Source organism: Amblyomma maculatum, chromosome 2, assembly GCF_055883805.1.
Source record: "Amblyomma maculatum isolate TAMU_Amacu chromosome 2, ASM5588380v1, whole genome shotgun sequence".
Lineage (NCBI taxonomy): Eukaryota > Metazoa > Arthropoda > Arachnida > Ixodida > Ixodidae > Amblyomma > Amblyomma maculatum.
Genome location: NC_139345.1, coordinates 163,539,137 through 163,557,245, shown reverse-complemented (window position 1 = coordinate 163,557,245; position 18,109 = coordinate 163,539,137). Strand labels below are relative to the sequence as shown.

General features: G+C 45.0%; 1 pseudogene; it reads left to right on the top strand.

The window, feature by feature from the left end:
- The first annotated feature begins 253 nt into the window (after nucleotides 1–253).
- LOC146200329 (uncharacterized) lies at nucleotides 254–2,475 on the top strand (annotated as a pseudogene).
- The last annotated feature ends 15,634 nt before the right edge of the window (nucleotides 2,476–18,109 follow it).

Sequence of the window (18,109 nt, the reverse complement as noted above, 5' to 3'; positions counted from 1 at the left end):
CCCAGCAGGAGGCAAGCTCCAGACACGCCAACAGCTCGAGCGAATCTTCCACCAGTATCCTGGCACGTCTGACGAGCTCAAACAAGGGCTTATAAATACTTACATCCGCCTTGAACCAACAAACAACCTCCCCTTCTATCAGCGCGCGGACAATCTCTGTCTAGATGCTCCAATCACTTTTGCGGAGGTCCGAGAAGAACTCAATCGCCTCAAGACGACTTCGGCGGCCGGCCCTGACCGCATTTCAAATAAAATGCTTAGGAATCTAGACGACGCATTCATTCATGCTCTTACCGACTATTTTCAAGAATGTTGGGCCAGCGGTACCATCCCTCAAGAGTGGAAATGCCCCAATCTAGTTCTCATCCCCAAGCCGGGCAAACCACCAACCTTGGCCAACCTCCGTCCCATCTCTCTCACGTCCTGCGTTGGAAAGCTGATGGAACACGTTATGCAGACCAGACTCTCACGATACCTTGAAGACAACCATTTTCTAGCAGACAGAATGTTCGGCTTCCGCCCTCATTTAGCGGCCCCGGACATTATGTTTCTTCTCCATCATCAGCTAGTCATGAGACGTACACTAGACACGAAAGTCATCGTCGGCCTCGATGTTGCCAAGGCATTCGACAACGTCCTCCATGGAGCGATTCTTCAACAACTTCAAGCTCTCGCTGTTGGACATCGCATGTATGCGTACATCCGAAACTTTCTCACCGACCGCACAGTGCAACTTAAAGCCGGCACTGGAGATCCTTCCATCATCTCTCCGGGCAACCGTGGCACGCCGCAAGGCGCCGTACTTTCGCCGATGCTTTTTAACGTCGCACTGATAGGCCTGCCGAAGCTACTGGCCGACATCCCCCACCTGCATCACAGCATTTATGCTAACGACCTCACACTTTGGATCACGCGCGGCAGTGACGGCCAGATTAAAGAGACTCTACAGACTGCGATCGAACGGATTGAAGATTATCTAAGTATAGTTGGCCTCACTTGCTCGGCGACAAAGTCCGAGTATATCTTCATCCCTTCCCCGGGACGACGCCCTTCAAATATACTTCCTGACATCAACCTCCAGGTGCAAGGAAACCCGATTCCTCGAACAGACAACATCAGGATCTTGGGCTTGCATCTACAGGCCAACGGCAGCAACATCATCACGATCAAACGGATCGACCAGTCGGGTCTACAGATCGGACGCCTCCTTAAGCGAATCTCCAACAAGCATCATGGCATGCGAGAGTCCAACCTCCTGCGCCTCGTTCAAGCTTTCATATGCTCCCGCATCATTTACTCTGGACCCTACTTACGTCTTACTCGTGCCGAAAGCGAATGGCTAGAGGCGTCACTTCGAAAAGCATACAAGACGGCCCTAGGTCCTCCCATGTCCACAGCTACCCATAAACGCATGGCTCTCGTAATCTCCAATACCGTGAGCGAACTGATCGAGGCAACCCTCACCGCCCTGTATGAGCTGCTCTCACTCACACATGCTGGCCGAGCGGTATTGCAGCAAGTTGGGATCTCCCCGCCGAGATCGGCCCCAAGTTACGCTGAACGTACACCGGAATATCGCCTAAATCTCCGCAATCCTTCTATTACCAAATGGATGCACTCGGAACACCACGCCGAGAGACGGGCCGGTCGGGCTCGTCAATTCGAGAAACGCTTCAGTGGACGTCCGGACGTCACGTATACGGACGCCCCTTACCATCCATCGAGGCCAATGATGGTGGCGGTAGCTCTCGCCCCTCACCGCAGCTGGTACACAGCCTGCAGCATTCGCAATGAAGAAACAGTCACCGCAGCTGAGGAGGTTGCCATTGCGCTAGCGCTAGCCGACCCTAATACCAAAGTCGTCATCAGTGACTCTCAACAAGCTATTCGCAATTACGATGCTGGCCGTACCTCTTGCCAGGCGTTACACATTCTACGTTCTACAGCACCCTCTTCCACATCTCGCTTACTTCTTTGGGCTCCAGCCCACGAGTCGCTCAGCGGAAACGCCCAGGCAAACACTCTCGCTCGAGATCTCAGCTGCCGAGCCGAGAGTATGATCAGCCACCCTACTTCCGCTGACACTAATACATCACGCGCTTCTCTACTCACCACTTACACGGACATACTCCAGCACTGCCGACTCCAAAGGTGCACATATCCTCCCGCAAACCGCGATCTAACAAGACGCGAGGCCGTCCAATGGCGCAAATTCAAACTGGCAGCTTCCCACACCCCCTCTTATACAGCAGGATCTTTCCGGATCCGATTGCCCCCATGTGTAAACACTGCTCAACTCCGGCCACACTCATACACATGGTGCGGACTTGTGCACATTACAACACAGACAACACAAACACCCCAGAGACGTGGGAGTCTCTCCTGTGTACTTCCGAGCCAGCAGACCAACGCTGGCTTATCCAGCGCGCGGTGGAGGCAGCGGCATCCCAAAGGATCCCCGCCGACCTCCTCTAAGTCAGCGCAACCGGCCCGTTGTCTGGTCCCCTGTTTTTGGGCGCAATAAGAGAGTTCAACACCACCACCCTTGCTTCTCGTCTACCTTGGTGAAGGTTAGGGTCCATATTTCTCGGGGTTGGAGCTACCCTGAGGGACTGGCGAAGTTCGTCGTGGATCATTTCCATCCTCGCTATTTCTTGCATCTGCTCACAGTATCCGAGTCTCTGTAACAGCGCTCTTCCAGTCGTTGTCTGCAGCAGCGTTAGTTTCTGCGACTCAAGGTGCGCCTCGCGTAGTTCTTCTAATGTGTTTTGCAATCCAAGCGCCATGAGCTTTTCTGTAGACATGTTGCGCTGTAATCGGAGCCGCCAGATTTAAAAACTGATTTATATATAGGAAGGGAAAGGCGCGCTAACTGTCTCACTTGTTTTCTGTGGACACCGCAAACGCGCCGTAAGGGAAGGGAGGAAGGTGGGGGTGAAAGTGGCAAAAGAGAGAAAGAGGAGCCGTAGTGGAGGGCTACGGCGTAATTTAGACCACCGGGAATCTTTAACAATCGGAGCCACCTCCGCTGCCTCATGCAGACAGAAGAGAAGAAGAAAAGGAAGAGGGAGAGAAAGACGCGCGCCGCAACAACAGCCGTCGTCCACCACCGAAGTGATGGCAGGTGCAATGACGGCCTGCAACCGATAAAATTTCTGTGGTAGCATAGCTATCTTTTTGTCATGGATGCCGACTACTTAACCCGAGACGCTGAAGCAAAACAATTGCCAAGAGGCCCTTATTATGTTGCTTGTAACACGAAGGATGATCTAGACAATGACGCGAACAAATGCTGTGTTTGCGCACGCTCAAAGACTCTAGGCGGAGCTTCATCCTTTACTTTGTCACGCAAGATGGAGTGGGATGCCACTTGAGTTTCCTTCTGAATTGTTCTAGGTTGCTCTCGCTAACTTCGGCGGCTTTATCTAGATGTTTCTTTACCTGCTTCAAACTCACTGCTGATAAAAGCCTCGATCTGAGGCCGGTATCCACTTTCTGTTAATAGTTACCGAGCCTCACTGTTCGTGCGTTGTGCGCCATGCGAAATAACTACAATTATGGGCTGTATTGGCCGAGATATCAAAGCTAATCAATAAGCGCAAGGTGGCCGATATAAGGAAGTATAACATGGACAAAACTGAGCATGCTGTAAAGAACGGGGGAAGCCTTAAAGCGGTAAAGACGAAATTGGGCATAGGCAAAAACCATATGTATGCGATGAAAGACAAGGCAGCAACGTATTCACGAATATGGACAAGATAGTCAAAGTAGCCGAGGAGTTCTATACTGATTTCTACAATAGCCATAGTTATCAGGGCCGTAATGAGATTGGCGGTAGGGAGAATTAGTGAGACGTTCCACCAGTGACGAAGGACGAGGTCAAGAAAGCATTAAAAACTATGAAAAATGGGAAAGCAGCTGGAGACGATCAGATAACATATTTTTTAAAGGACGGGGGGATATCGTGCTAGAAAAACTCGCCACCCTGTATACGCAGTGCCTGGTGTCATCGACGATACCGGAACCATGGAAGAATGCAAACATCCTCATTCATAAGAAAGGGGACTCTAAGGACCTTAAAAGTTAGGGAGCAATCAGCTTACTGTCTGTTACATATAAGGTATTTACTAAGGTAATCGCTAATAGAATCAGGACACCCTTAGTCTGCAATCAATCAAAGGATTAAGTAGGGTTTCGGAAACGGTACTCTACTATCGATCATATCCATACCATCAACCAGGTGATCGAAAAATGGTCGGAATATGACCAGCCCTTATACGTAGCATTCATTGATTAGGAAAAAGCATTTGACTCAGTTCAAACCTCAGCGGTGTTGCAGGCATTGCGAAATCAGGGGGTAGACGAGCCGTAAGTGAAAGTGCTGGAAAATATATATAGTGGCTGCACAGAAACCATAGTTCTGCTTAAATAAAGTCGCAAAATTCCCGTAAAGAAAGGTGTTAGCCAAGGAGACACGATCTACCCAGTACTATTCGCAGTTTGCTTAGAGGAAGCATTCAGAGACTTGGAATGGGAGCAGATAGGGATAAGGGTAGATGGAGAATACCTCATTATTCTGCGATTTGCTGATGAAATTGCCTTGCTACCTAACTCGGGGGATGAACTGCAAATAACGATTGATGACCTAGACAGGAAAAGTAGAAACGTAGGCTTAAAAATCATAATGCAGAAGACTAAGGTAGCGTTCAGCAGCCTCGGAAAGGAACAGCAGTTTACATTAGGTAGGGAAGCACTGCATATCTAGAAGGAGAATACCATGTCTTATTAGAACAGTTAGTAACCGCAGATCCGGATCATGAAAAGGAAGTAACAAGAAAAATAAGATTGGGATAGAGCGCATTTGGCAAGCACTCGCAGATTACCGGTATCACTCAAGAGAAAAGTATACAACAGTTGCATCTTACCTGCATCGTACCTATGTGGCTGAAACGTGGAGGCTAATCAAGAGAGTTTTACTTAAGTTTAGGACAACGCAGAGGGCTATGGAACGAAAAATGGCAGGGGTAACATTAAGAGACAGGAAGCGTGCAGAGTGGGTCAGAGAAATAACTCAAGTTACTGACATTCTAGTGTACATTAAGAAGAAGAAATAGGCATGCACAGAATATGTAGAGCGAAGAGAGGATAACTGATGGTCGCTTAGGATAATAAACTGGTTTCCAAAGGAAGGAGAGCGTGGCAGAGGGCGGCAGAAAGTTAGGTGCGCGGATGAGGTTAAGAAGTTCGCAGGGGTCAAGTGGATGCAGCTAGCACAGAACCAGGTTAATTGGAGAATATGAGAGAGGCCTTCGCCCTGCAGTGGGTATAGTCAGGCTGATGACGATGATGATAATGGGCACTCGGGCACGCGTCGATGTTCTGTCGCGTCCGTGACACACTTTACCAATCGAAGACGCGTAGACAATTAATAGTACAGTGAGTCAGCGTCTAACGAGATGCATTGACTGGCTAGGTCCCGCTCAGCTGTACGACTCCTCGATGTAGCCTCTTTAGAAAGTCACAGTGGACATTACGCAGTCTTTTCTTATATCTCAGGATGGAGGCTTCTGAATAGCGCCTAATGCTGACTTCCTCAACCGATTTCTCTGATACTGTTGCGGTACTTTCGACCGCTGCCTAAAGACTGTTCTTGCCCTTGGTACAATCTGTCACACTGTAGCATAGACATCTTCGAGTGATAATCAGAAAGGCAGATGGTTAGAACAGATGGTAAACAAGGAATTTTCGGTTTTGGGATTTTTGCATTTGGAACACTGCAGATCTTATAACCCTCAAACACAAGATTGATAGAACGCGCAAAGCAGAGGTTTCCTTACAATACCTCCACGTATATGGCACCCGACCACAAGAATGTGCACACCATTTTTGCATTTGTGTCTAAAGCTGACTACCTCACTTTATTTCTGTGATACTGCCGCAGTACCTTCGGCCGCTGCTTAAAGCTGTTGTTGTTTTGGTACAATATGGTAACAATGCAGCATATCCATCTACGAGTGATAATCAGGAAGGTGTAGTGATCGCCAGGCAGGGGTGACAGCGGTCACATTTATTTGAGTAGAAGCTTAAGAGGTGACGACGGCAGCGTCCGCCCGAGGCGAAGGTCACGAGCATTCCTAAGCTCTCGTGCCAGCGCTGCTTGCTTCTCCTCGGCACGTGCCGGACGCATGCCACGCGAGTATTCGCCGCGAGATCGAACTAGAGGTGGCGCCACCGTCACTCCGGTAGTGTGGATCGGCAGCCAGCGGCGCTCGCAGAAACGCACGCTGCGTAGGTCTGCTTCCGAGTTTACGGCGGGTTTGTTGGCGATGAAAACGTGTCTTTTGAAGCCAATGCAGCAGAAGAAGAGCCGATTTTAGGAAAACAAAGCACGCAACCACCAGTCTTCTAGATTTACTTTGCACGTTTCTTGCGCTGTACCGCGCGCACAAGATGCTTGGGCCTGCCTAATGACACATCTGTTTTTCTTATCGACTTTTAAACAGTTTGCACGTGTCTCATGCGAGTGAGACCGGCGAATTTAGTGTCAAGCCGACGCAAATACAAGGTTCGTGCTCTGACCTGCAGTACTTTAGATTTAATCGAGAAAGCCTGATTTATTATATCGTAGTTGACTCTATAGGATTAAGCAGGTTAAATGTAGCATTGGCAGCGCACTGCATGGCGAGTTGCTTTAGACTAAGTGCACATCAACTCTGGCCCAGACAACCACGCACATGACTCCCCAAAAATGAGATCACGCCGACAATGTACAGGAAAGCTCGCCGCACATGGAAACCTAATTGTTCACGTGTACAGCGCTGAGTGGATTGAATTTGCCGAGATGCTTTTTGCGGCCACTGTCATAGAATGTGATAGCGTATTACTGCATGCGCCACAAACTGTAAATGATTTCCTGAAACCAAGGAAAGTATAAGGGACTTCTGATGTTTGTGATGTTAATATATAACGGTAAATTAGTAGTGTAATTATTTTGTTTTGAAATGCGAATAAATTTCACCGCGTGAGAGAACGTTTACACACTTGACAGAATTTACAATAATCAGCGATTAATTTTCAGTAACGTTATAAAGTGCAAGCTACGAATTACTCGCTGCGAAATCGTTATAAACTGCGCATGGGCACTGTAATGTTCTGGGAAGCAATTTTACAGGCTGAAAATTTTTTTATCACTAATTATTTAGGAGTGACGAAATCTTATGCGAAGTAAAATATTAGGGTTGCTTCCAAAACAGATGCCGGATATAAAACTATTCCGAAAGAAATGGAGGTCATCTTATCATGTGACTATAAAAATGTATTTATTCCCGAACTAAACACGGATATTTAAGCCCGCATGAAGCTGTTTTACTCCCCTTGTCAGAAAGGACGAGTTTGTTCGGAAGACAGCACTTGGACGCAAAGGGATTATAATGATTATGATAGGCTACCAGTAAAGTACATTGATCTAGGTGCATTATGTAATATTTAGGGTAACAATTAGGTATACAGGGAATATGTTTCCCAAACATTCGAGCATTCCCAGTCGAAAAAAACTACAGAAAACTTTCTGATGTTGCGACAGAATTTCTGTGCGGTTTTTGACGGTAAACCTGTTGTGACAACGGAACATTCTGTCGTAACATCAGAAGTTTCTGTAGTTACAACAGAAAAGTGCTACAGAACTACAGACAACAGAAATATACTACAGAAAAACTACAGAACTACAGAAAAGTACTACAGAACTACAGAAAAATTTGATGGTTACGACAGAACTACAGGACATTTTGTCGTATTTTTGAAAAAGTTCTGTAGTTTTTTTCGACTGGGTTTCTCTAAAGCAAAATTCGCTTACTAGAACTTTTACGAATGCACAGAAGCCTTCAACAACAACAACAAAAAAAGAAAAGAAATGCATATTGGCCCAGGCTTAACGCATGAACGCGGCATCGGCTATGAAGGATGATATTGCAGAGGCTGGTTTTGGTGTCGTGTTTTTTTTTTTATTATTAACACCACATTTACCACGTGGGATTGTTTACTGTACAGTCAAATCCTACAGCAGAGGAACGCCTTTCGAAACAGTTGTGATTGAATCCCCCGTTCTTGAAATCAGCAGTCGAGCGCCCTTACCACTGAGACACCGCGACAGAGGTTTAAAAGCAAAAACAAAGTACTCACCCAACTCTATCGGGAATACAGAAGGCATAGTAGGCATAGAGTGGTCTGTTCAAACTGCATTCTGCTATATGATGCAGCCTGCGGTGGCATATGTTTCAGTAGCGGCGGTATTCCAAACAGAATCGGGAATATACGATTTCTGAGCGTTTGCATTAACTTTTATTTACAGCGGCGACCTGTTTTGCTTTGACACGGCGGTAACGACAGTACCACTTCGTTTGAGACATTGCATGTCAAAGGATCTCAAGCGCCGAAGATCGCGATGGATGATGTCCTTATGCAAGCATGACATGCTCGATATCGACAATCTATATATATATATATTTTTTGTTTAATGAAGCGTGGGATTATAGACTGTTCATATTTATTTTGCAACAGGCATATAGGTAAGCAAAAGCTCACAAGAACTGCGAAACAAACAAAAACACTCCTGTACACGCCGCATGCGCGCGCATAAATCACCGCGGGCTGCGTAAACGATTTAAGGCATATGGTATAGAAGAAAGTTTCGGTTTTGGGGTTTTTGAATTTTGGACATTGCAGATCATATCACCCTACAGAAAAATGTTGACAGAGCGCACGAAACGAAGGTTTTCTAACAAGACCTCCAAGTATATGGCACCCGACCAGAAGAGCTTAATTCCACACCGTTCTGGCATATGTTAACCGCAAAATGTCCATCAACAGTGCAACATATGAAACGACCTGGTATATTATAATATTTATTGTGGTGTTTTCTGCTCACTTCTGCCCGGAGTAAGGAGACTCTGCAGTACTGATAAATAAAAAATATATCGCCCTTTCAGCGGCATGCATGCAAGTTTCGGTGAACTCGACGCCATGGTTCCGCTTTGGTACACGACAATCTCTGCATCACACAAAACATTTTCGGCAGATCAATCTCGCTAGCTTGTGCCCCTGGAGACTAACCTCACCAGAGGGATCCAAAACTCGCTTGGGCAGTCGTGCTTATCAGATTATTTGTGCCACTTGAGATTTCACGCCCTTTCTTGGAATGCGGCTTAACACAGATGATGTTGGTTAATTACGATGAGCCTCGTATTGCGTTAAAAGCTCTTTTCCAATAATACCCGCGTCGGCGATGGGGCTACAATATTGTAAATAACTGCGACATTGCAACTAGCGTAGAAAAAGACAAGAGACAGTGACATTAAGTTACCGACGAGACATCACTGTCCCGTCGCTACCTTATTGTTTCCACTGTCCCTTGTCTGTTTCCCCGCTAGCTGCAATGTCGCAGTCATTTACAGGAACGCACCAACTAGCCCAACTGTCTTCGTTAGCCATATTATTCTGTATGACTTTAGGAGGTGCTATTTGGTTAGCGATGTAACCGGGCCCTGCACATTCCGCAAATTGCGTGGCGCCACGTGACCACGAGACATAGCTAAGATAGCATAGCTGCCAACTAGGGCAGCTTTGAGATGGGGCTAAGGTGAAAAAAATAGCGCTTAGGAAGCGTTGCATTCCGTGCCAGAGACGAATTTCTTTGTCAGGCAAACAAGATCGCATGGTTGGGTTTAAGCGGGGTTTTTGTGTAGTTCGACACATTTGTGGCATAATGTGGCAGACCGGAACTGCAGGCTGATGATAACCATGTCTGAGACAGGAGAACAGAAATCAGGAAAATGGGTATCAGGCCACCAACTTAAAATATGTACATGAAGCGGAATCCGGGTGAACCCGCCTACGTAACATATTACCGCTATGGTGTCATGCCCTTAATCATCATCATCATCATCATCATCAGCCTGATTATACCCACTGCAGGGCGAAGGCCTCTCCCATATTTCTCCACTTAACCCGGTTCTGTGCTAGCTGCATTCACTTGACCCCTGCGAACTTCTTAACCTCATCCGCCCACCTAACTTTCTGCCGCCCCCCGCTACGCTTTCCTTCCCTTGGAATCCAGTTTGTTACCCTCAGCGACCATCGGTTATCCTCTCTTCGCACTACATGTCCTGCCCATGCCCATTTCTTCTTCTTGATTTCCACTAGAATGTCGGTAACTTGAGTTATTTCTCTGACCCACACTGCACCCTTTCTATCTCTAAATGTTACCCTAATATTTATCGGTCCATAGCCCTCTGGGTTGTCCTCAACTTAAGTAGAACTCTCTTGGTTAGCCTCCACGTTTCAGCCCCATAGGTGAGTACAGGCAAGATGCAACTGTTGTATACTTTCCTCTTGAGCGATACCGGTAAGCTGCTAGTCATAATCTGCGAGTGCTTGCCAAATGCGCTCCATCCCAATCTTATTCTTTTTGTTACTACCTGTCCTACGGTTACTACCTGTCCTAAATAGACATATTCGCCTACTACTTCCAGTATTTCGCTACCTAATGCAAACTGCTGTTCCTTCCCGAGGCTGTTGAACATTACCTTTCGACCTACATGCCCTTACTGGCTGGCCTTAAAAGCCGCGTTTGCCAATTTCTCCAGTCGATATGTGATCGACTCTACATTTATTATTACAGCCAAAGCAAGAACAAAAAATAATACCTTCAAAACCAAAATGCTGTTTCTATATAATCCTGTAGTTCTGGTTATATCTGCCTTCCTTCTGCTAATGCAATGGTAAGCTCATTTGTCAAGATCTCACACAAGCGCAGTAAACGTTTGTCTGTCACCAAGTGTCATTAGGTCCACATTTTACCACATATGTCACAGGCTTCATGCTCTACTGTTAAACTGAATAAAATGAAACCTAGCCAGGCCTTTATTTGATCTGTTTCGAAAATCAGTGCAACCGAAGAAAATATAATATTTAGATGTGATGAGGCGGCGCATAGTGCAAAGAACAAATTTACTAGACTTATTTCTATCACAATTTTATGAGAATGTGCGTTCAAGCAATCACACCCTAATATGATCAATGGTTTTCTTCTAAGCTGTGGCGTGATAAAAAACACATTAGCCGGCTAAAGGAACAGCAAGTGTACAGTCGTCGACCATTCTTATCAACTGCCTGATGCTGACTCAGTTCTTTTCAATGCCCCTTTCGTTGAAGTAAACATGGCTCAAACAAACTGCCAGGCCAGGAATGGTTACGTCGCACTGTACTTCCTACACCCCAATTCTCAATTGAGATTTTTAACTGAAGCTCGTTTGTACTGAATAAATGTCTGTTATAAAGGCTAATCTACTGTACAGGGTAGCCTGGTAAAACGAAGGAATAAGAAACTTATTGAATACGTTGCCACCATTAGATTGGGCAAAGAACTTGTGGTCATCCGTTACTGATGTTTATTTATCATATTTCTTTTGTTACATCATGCAATGCAGCGAATTATCATTGATAGTAGGCAAGAAGTTTTTAATGAATTCGACATTCAACCGGTTTTTATGGGTGGTGAAATATAATCCTCCCTATGCTTTCAGAATGGATGCATACCAATATGTTACCCGTTGAAAATGCAAAAAAGATGCGCCACTCGTTATTGTGAGCACTCATCACCTTCAGAAGAATGTGTGTGTGTGTGTGTGTGTGTGTGTGTGTGTGTGTGTGTGTGTGTGTGTGTGTGTGTGTGTGTGTGTGTGTGTGTGTGTGTGTGTGTGTGTGTGTGTGTGTGTGTGTGTGTGTGTGTGTGTGTGTGTGTGTGTGTGTGTGTGTGTGTGTGTGTGTGTGTGTGTGTGTGTGTGTGTGTGTGTGTGTGTGTGTGTGTGTGTGTGTGTGTGTGTGTGTGTGTGTGTGTGTGTGTGTGTGTGTGTGTGTGTGTGTGTGTGTGTGTGTGTGTGTGTGTGTGTGTGTGTGTGTGTGTGTGTGTGTGTGTGTGTGTGTGTGTGTGTGTGTGTGTGTGTGTGTGTGTGTGTGTGTGTGTGTGTGTGTGTGTGTGTGTGTGTGTGTGTGTGTGTGTGTGTGTGTGTGTGTGTGTGTGTGTGTGTGTGTGTGTGTGTTCAAGTCTCACAGGAGAATTCCTCGGCTTACCAGTCAAGCTCTGGCGCAACGCATCTCTCTATAGTGATAACGGGAGGTGGCTATAAATTTATCGGAGTGCACGACCGAAAATAAACTTTATGTAGCTAGAGACAATACAGCGAAGTTAAGCGCTGAAACTTGAGCAGCTGTCCTAAATACTGTCGCCAGAAGCTCGTATAATCAGGGCTGCTCGAACGGTGGGTTAACCCGGTAGCCGAACAGAAACACTTCATGAAATCAAGCTTCAACGCCAGCCCCCGCGACAATTTCTGTAAATATAGACACATCGATTCCTTATATAGCGCCATGGGAGACGCGCACATGCACACGGCGTTGGTAATACAATCGCCATCTCCCCCAACGCTAGAGACGCACGTCTTAATTTGTTACGAGCGGAAGAAATATCATAAACTGACGCGTTGAATGCGTTTCGGTCGATCGCTGCTGTCTTGGAGTGTTGCGGAAAGAGCGGGGCTTAAAATGCACAAGGCTACGCGATGTGCAAGGATAAATAGAGGTCTTTTAACGAAATAGCATCGTGTGCCATTAAACGGAAAGTCGGGCACCGGTGTTGTGAGCGAGAAGCACTGGCATGGCACTGAGAGCCCACAGCGGGCGGCTAGCATGGCCGGCACTGCTTCTTTTAATGTTTGTGAATTAACGAGACCACGTGATATCAGAAAGTTAGAACGATCTGCCAAGTCGGTTTGCTAATTTGAGGTTGGAAGGCGAACTAAATATCACTCTCCAGTTAGCTTGATGCCTTGTCGGACACGCTACACCTATGCCCCGAAGGCATGTTCATACGGCATTGTGAAAGCGGAGCTTTCTAGGTGATCTCCTACAATATAGCGTCACACCCATATAGGCGGGGCCGAAGAGTTCTCCAAAATGCTTGGCGTTGTTCTCAAACACTCTATGCGGAGTCGCGCGTGGGATTTCTTCGCGCCAGGCTCGATTATTGAAAATGTGCCCCGATTTCGTGACGCTAGGATGTCTACTATTTCTGTGGAGGAATCGGCATCCAGTCCACAGCCTCGTTATAGACTCTGCAGGAAGCCTTTGCGGATGATACAGACCTTACCAGACTTGCAATTGTTTCGATAATGAGAAGTTCACAGCCTCGTTATAGATTCAACAGGAAGCCTTTCGCAGATGATACAGACCTTACAAGTCTTGCACTTGCTCCGATAATGTGAACATTTTTAACATTGCATTTGCTATTAAAGTGACGAATTGAGTTTCCTAAGCGCACTTATAACTGCAGAAAGTTCTCCGCTATGCAAAGTGGATTTTAGTAAAGTTTGTCAAAGTATTTTCATGGTGCAATATGTTACCTAAACCATCTCGATAGGGACACAAAAACAGGTGTTGCATGCTTCTGTATTTTTCTTTCTACATGCCGTTATCATTGACTTGATTGGCCCTTGACTCTTCATGTAGGGGTGTAAGGCGTCCTTACGTTATGTGCAATAAAAAGAGAACAATGAGTTATTAAGTACTGGAACGAAATGTGTTACGTTTAGGGCAGGTTTTCCCTATACAAACGACGAACGTTCCTTCGACTGCGTTAAACCGGGTGTGACCGCAAAATCTCTTCCCATATATGCCAAAGTGGTGGCAGAAGACCGAAAAGCGAATCAACACACTCCTAACCTATATCGTGTCAGATTATTATAAGAATCTTATGTGTCCACCACGCTTCTACCCTTACAGTATCTCTATGCGCAATCTTCGTCTTTTACATTTAATCATTTTGTTATCACCCACGATGCTTCCTATGCGTTTGAACCAGTTACATAAAATCTTCATTTATTTACTCTTCCGTTAAGTTTTAAGGACGAGATAATGCGTACCAACTCAGAATGCATGCCAAATGCGCATTCCACCATCCATGTCATCGCAATTAGATAACTCTAGTGGTCTGAATGTGAGGCCACTACTTAGCCAAATCAATTGCGCCCACTTACCACATCTTAATCTTTGCTAACTATCTGAAACTGATCTCTTACGAAACTTTTAAACGTTTTTCAGATTCTGAGTAAATGCTTCATGTTTATTTTTAGAGTAATCTTTCTATTTCGACTGTGTAGCTGCTCTTTGTTGGTTTCCCTGCACACTGCCAGAGTCATATTTACGGTGTTAAACTATTTGCACCTAGCTCCTAATCCCTAACGTCTTTCACCGATGGACACTATAAAGAAACATCGTAGAAAATAAATTCTCCTAATTTTGCCATGCAACCTTACGGACTGTTACTTTGTCTATATTTATGTGGATGACGATTGTCTCTGCACAACGAATATAGATATTTGTGGCAACAATTTCAACATTATGCCCAACTAGCAGATGTAACTTCTTGCGTTATCAGCCAATGCTTCAAGTGGTCAGATCAGTCCAACCACCAGTCAGGCATAGCTACCTGAAGTCAACACCCCCGTTCATCACGCCAGCTCTTCTTTACGTCATTCGGGTTGCTCCCTCGAGATTGCATACCCATTACTGCACCTGTATGAACTGACGCATGTTTTTCTCGCGTGTCGGGACTTAAGAAAATCAGTTTTTCTTTATTTAAAAAAATTGTCGCATAGTCTTTTCACTTCTTCGATCTCTTCAATGGGACCAACAAATCTAACTGCTATAATTAAAAATTGCGTGTTTGAGTTGGATTACTAGATAACCGCAGCAGTTCTGCGGCATAATTGGTGCCGTATTTGAGAATTTATTCCTGCAAATTCGTTTTTGTTCTATTTCTAACACAAACTTTTTAAATTATTTTATTTATTCCCTAAAGTACCCTGTATACGGGCCAAACATAAAGAATAATGGCACATTTTATCAATCGGACATGTGGTTCAACAAAGCATTGATTTGGACTGGTACTGGTTGTTACAGATTCATGATATAAAAAGTGCAAAGAGAAGAGAACATGAATGCAGAAGAAGCACGGATTTGAAATTACATGTTTAATTTCTTAAAACCTTGGCACATAAAGGAACACGCGGGGCGTCAAAAACAGATATACTATTGAAACACGACACTAAACAAAACACAGATAGGCGCCCAGGGAAGCACTTGTGCTGATTTTTGTGCTTGTTTTTGTGATTTAAAATAAATAACAAAATCAAGATAACCTATCAAATTTTGCTGAAGCATTGTCTACAGCTTGAAGTGGTCAAGCAGAAACAGAACTTCTTTCCTGTGCGATAGGCAGATTGCTTTTCTCCAGAACGCTTGAGGGTTTCACGAATATCGGTGTGGAAATGGGCATTGTGTTTCCGCCTTACATTTGTTTTTGTGCCTCCTCATAATTCTTTGTCTATGAATGTTTGCCAGATAAAACACCCACTCGCCAGAAAGAGCTTGGACTGTATTTCCTCTCCCTGTGGTCCCTGATCTTTCGCGCTTTTTACACCCTGAACCATGGGACAATTCGACGCCGTCACTTGTGATTCCTTGAAAACTTCGGATGGGACGTTGCGCTTGTGTTTAGAGTACATTGACTTTAATAAGGAATACGTTAAAACCTATTCTTCCTACCTTTTTAGCTGCCTCTCTCCACCGATTCCTGCGAATATTGTCGATTTCTCTCTTAGGTCTATAAAACAATGTTTGCAGATTGAAGATGGCCAGAGTTATGAAGAAATTGCCCTGTGATTTCCATTATCGATAACACGAGCATTCTGTGCGGTTTTACTTATATTTTGGGTTTTATATATTCTTAGAGCATAATAATGGCATGTTCTTTTATATATGCGTAGTTTTAGCCTAGTCTATATGGATCACGTCTGCGGCTCCCTTTTCGTATTTACGTTCTCAGGCATGCATTTAGCTACGGTGTAAACCCCTACGTTCAATTTTGCCGCTATGTTGAGAATTATTTCCATCATTATTAGGTTACAGTAATAAGTTACTACATCGTGTGAAATATCACCCAGCATAAAGTCCCGCGTTAACCAAGCCCTCTGAACGCTTCTGCTTGGTCTAGGAGTTGCATGTCAGACTAAGTGTGAAAAAGTCGCGCGTTCAATTCCTAGTGGACGACTGGACATTCAGGAGCATTTTGATTTCGCCGCCATGCCTGCAATCAAAGTACTTGCGAACTCCGATATGCAAGAGTCATGCCAATGATTTTTCTTTCAAACGCCGACCACCACTACATACCGTTCTCCACTTTCCACTTAACTTTTTCGCCTCTCCACTTTCCCGCAGCCGACCAATACCTTCAGGAGGCACTAAAGTACTATTAGCAAAGTTTGCATTTCCTTATAGAGTTGAGTGTTTTTAGTATTAGAGCCAAATGGGAAAACGTTTTGTTAACCGGAAATTTCCAAATCATTTTTAAAAAAGTGGACCAGACGATAGCTCGCAACCGATCGGAGCGACAGATCTCCCCACTGTTGCTCATGGGGCTGCTGGGCGTACTCGCTCGCTAGACGCTCCGAAGTTAAGTGGACGGGAAGGAGCGTGGTGGGTCGCCGCTGCAACTTCGTTTTTTTTTTCTTGCGCGCCGGCGTTGGTTTGTTGAGGGAGGAGAGCAGGCGCATGAATTTCGATCGCCAATAAGCTTGGTGCTACTGAAGTTAAAAAAACTATTTTTGCGCGGCAGTGGGGATAGGTGAGATACCTATTGCTCTACAAGAACTCGTAAACGGGCTAGATGGTTTTCAGCTTCTCCTTCCTTTTATCTTGTGTGCGTGTGCACTTTTTGTACTAAGAAGGCCGTCTGACTATTGCTCATGCGCATTGAATAGTTTTTTAGAATAGTTTTTTTATGGGCCATTTAAGCTTCGTGTTTAAGGGAAGGAGGTGGTAACCCTAAGTGGTTTCTCATGGTGCCCACGCTGCTCATTTTTATACTGTTCCGATGTGAGTGCTGCTACGACCATGACCGGCTGCTGGGAGTAGAGGAGAATCTAGCGCCTCAGCCACTGTCAAGAGTGATAGGTCGATCTGATATACCACTTGAGCGTGGTCTCTTCATATAAAACATACATCTACGCTTTCAAGACGTACCTTCTGGTCGAAGCCGGCTAAATAAATTAGCCACCGAATAATAAACGATTCACAAACCAGCATGAATGTATTTCCAATTTCTTCCCACAAAATATCAGATAATCATATAAATCGCCGCTGCAGAACAAGGCTGTCGAATATATGCAGAAAAAATTTAATTTCTTTTTGTGAACTTTTTCAGCACCGATGGGGGTCCGCCGAACTGTCCCCAACCACCAGCTAATATTGTTGGCTGCCAGGATGGAGGGGTAATTATCAGAATTTTTTCTGAGCGGGTTAATTTCAGGCATAACACGTGTTTGCTTTACAACAGCAAGTACGTTTGCTGCATTTATTGCACAGTTCTCTCATCAATGGTGGAGAGTAGTGCGCCGAATTGAACACAACGCTGATGTGAATTTTATATCAGTGTTCTTTTGGGCTCACATTCAACCATATGCTTAGCGTAACATTATAAATTTGAGCATGCTTTTTACTGCCAATCTAAAGGCTTGTGAGGTTGAGATTTATAACTTGGCCGCTTACAATATTGCAAGTAACTGTTGGCGTATGACTTTATACAGGGCTGCACACGCTTAAGAAACATGTTATTGAATGCAGTCGCAATTACTCCGTCATAAATGTAACATATTTCAATGTTACATTACGCCCCAAGGAAAGTATCTGAAGAGTTAGAGAACAGCAACTATTAATATTGCGTTTTTTCTTAGAAATGTATTGCCATAACACAAATTTGTTATAACAAAAAACAGTTTCCTTCAAATATTTTGCACTGTTATTTATCAACAGTTGTTTGCCAAAGGCGTCACCCCTTATTTTGAAGTTTCTTTCCCGTGAAAATCGCGCTACAATCAACACTCCCACAATTTGGGCGGTCGAGCGGTGGGTGGTGTTCATGGGCGCATAGACGTACCGTGTCGCCACCACTCGGCAGCGCAAGCGTAACGCATAAGTTGAGAGCGCGCGTTCATGAAAC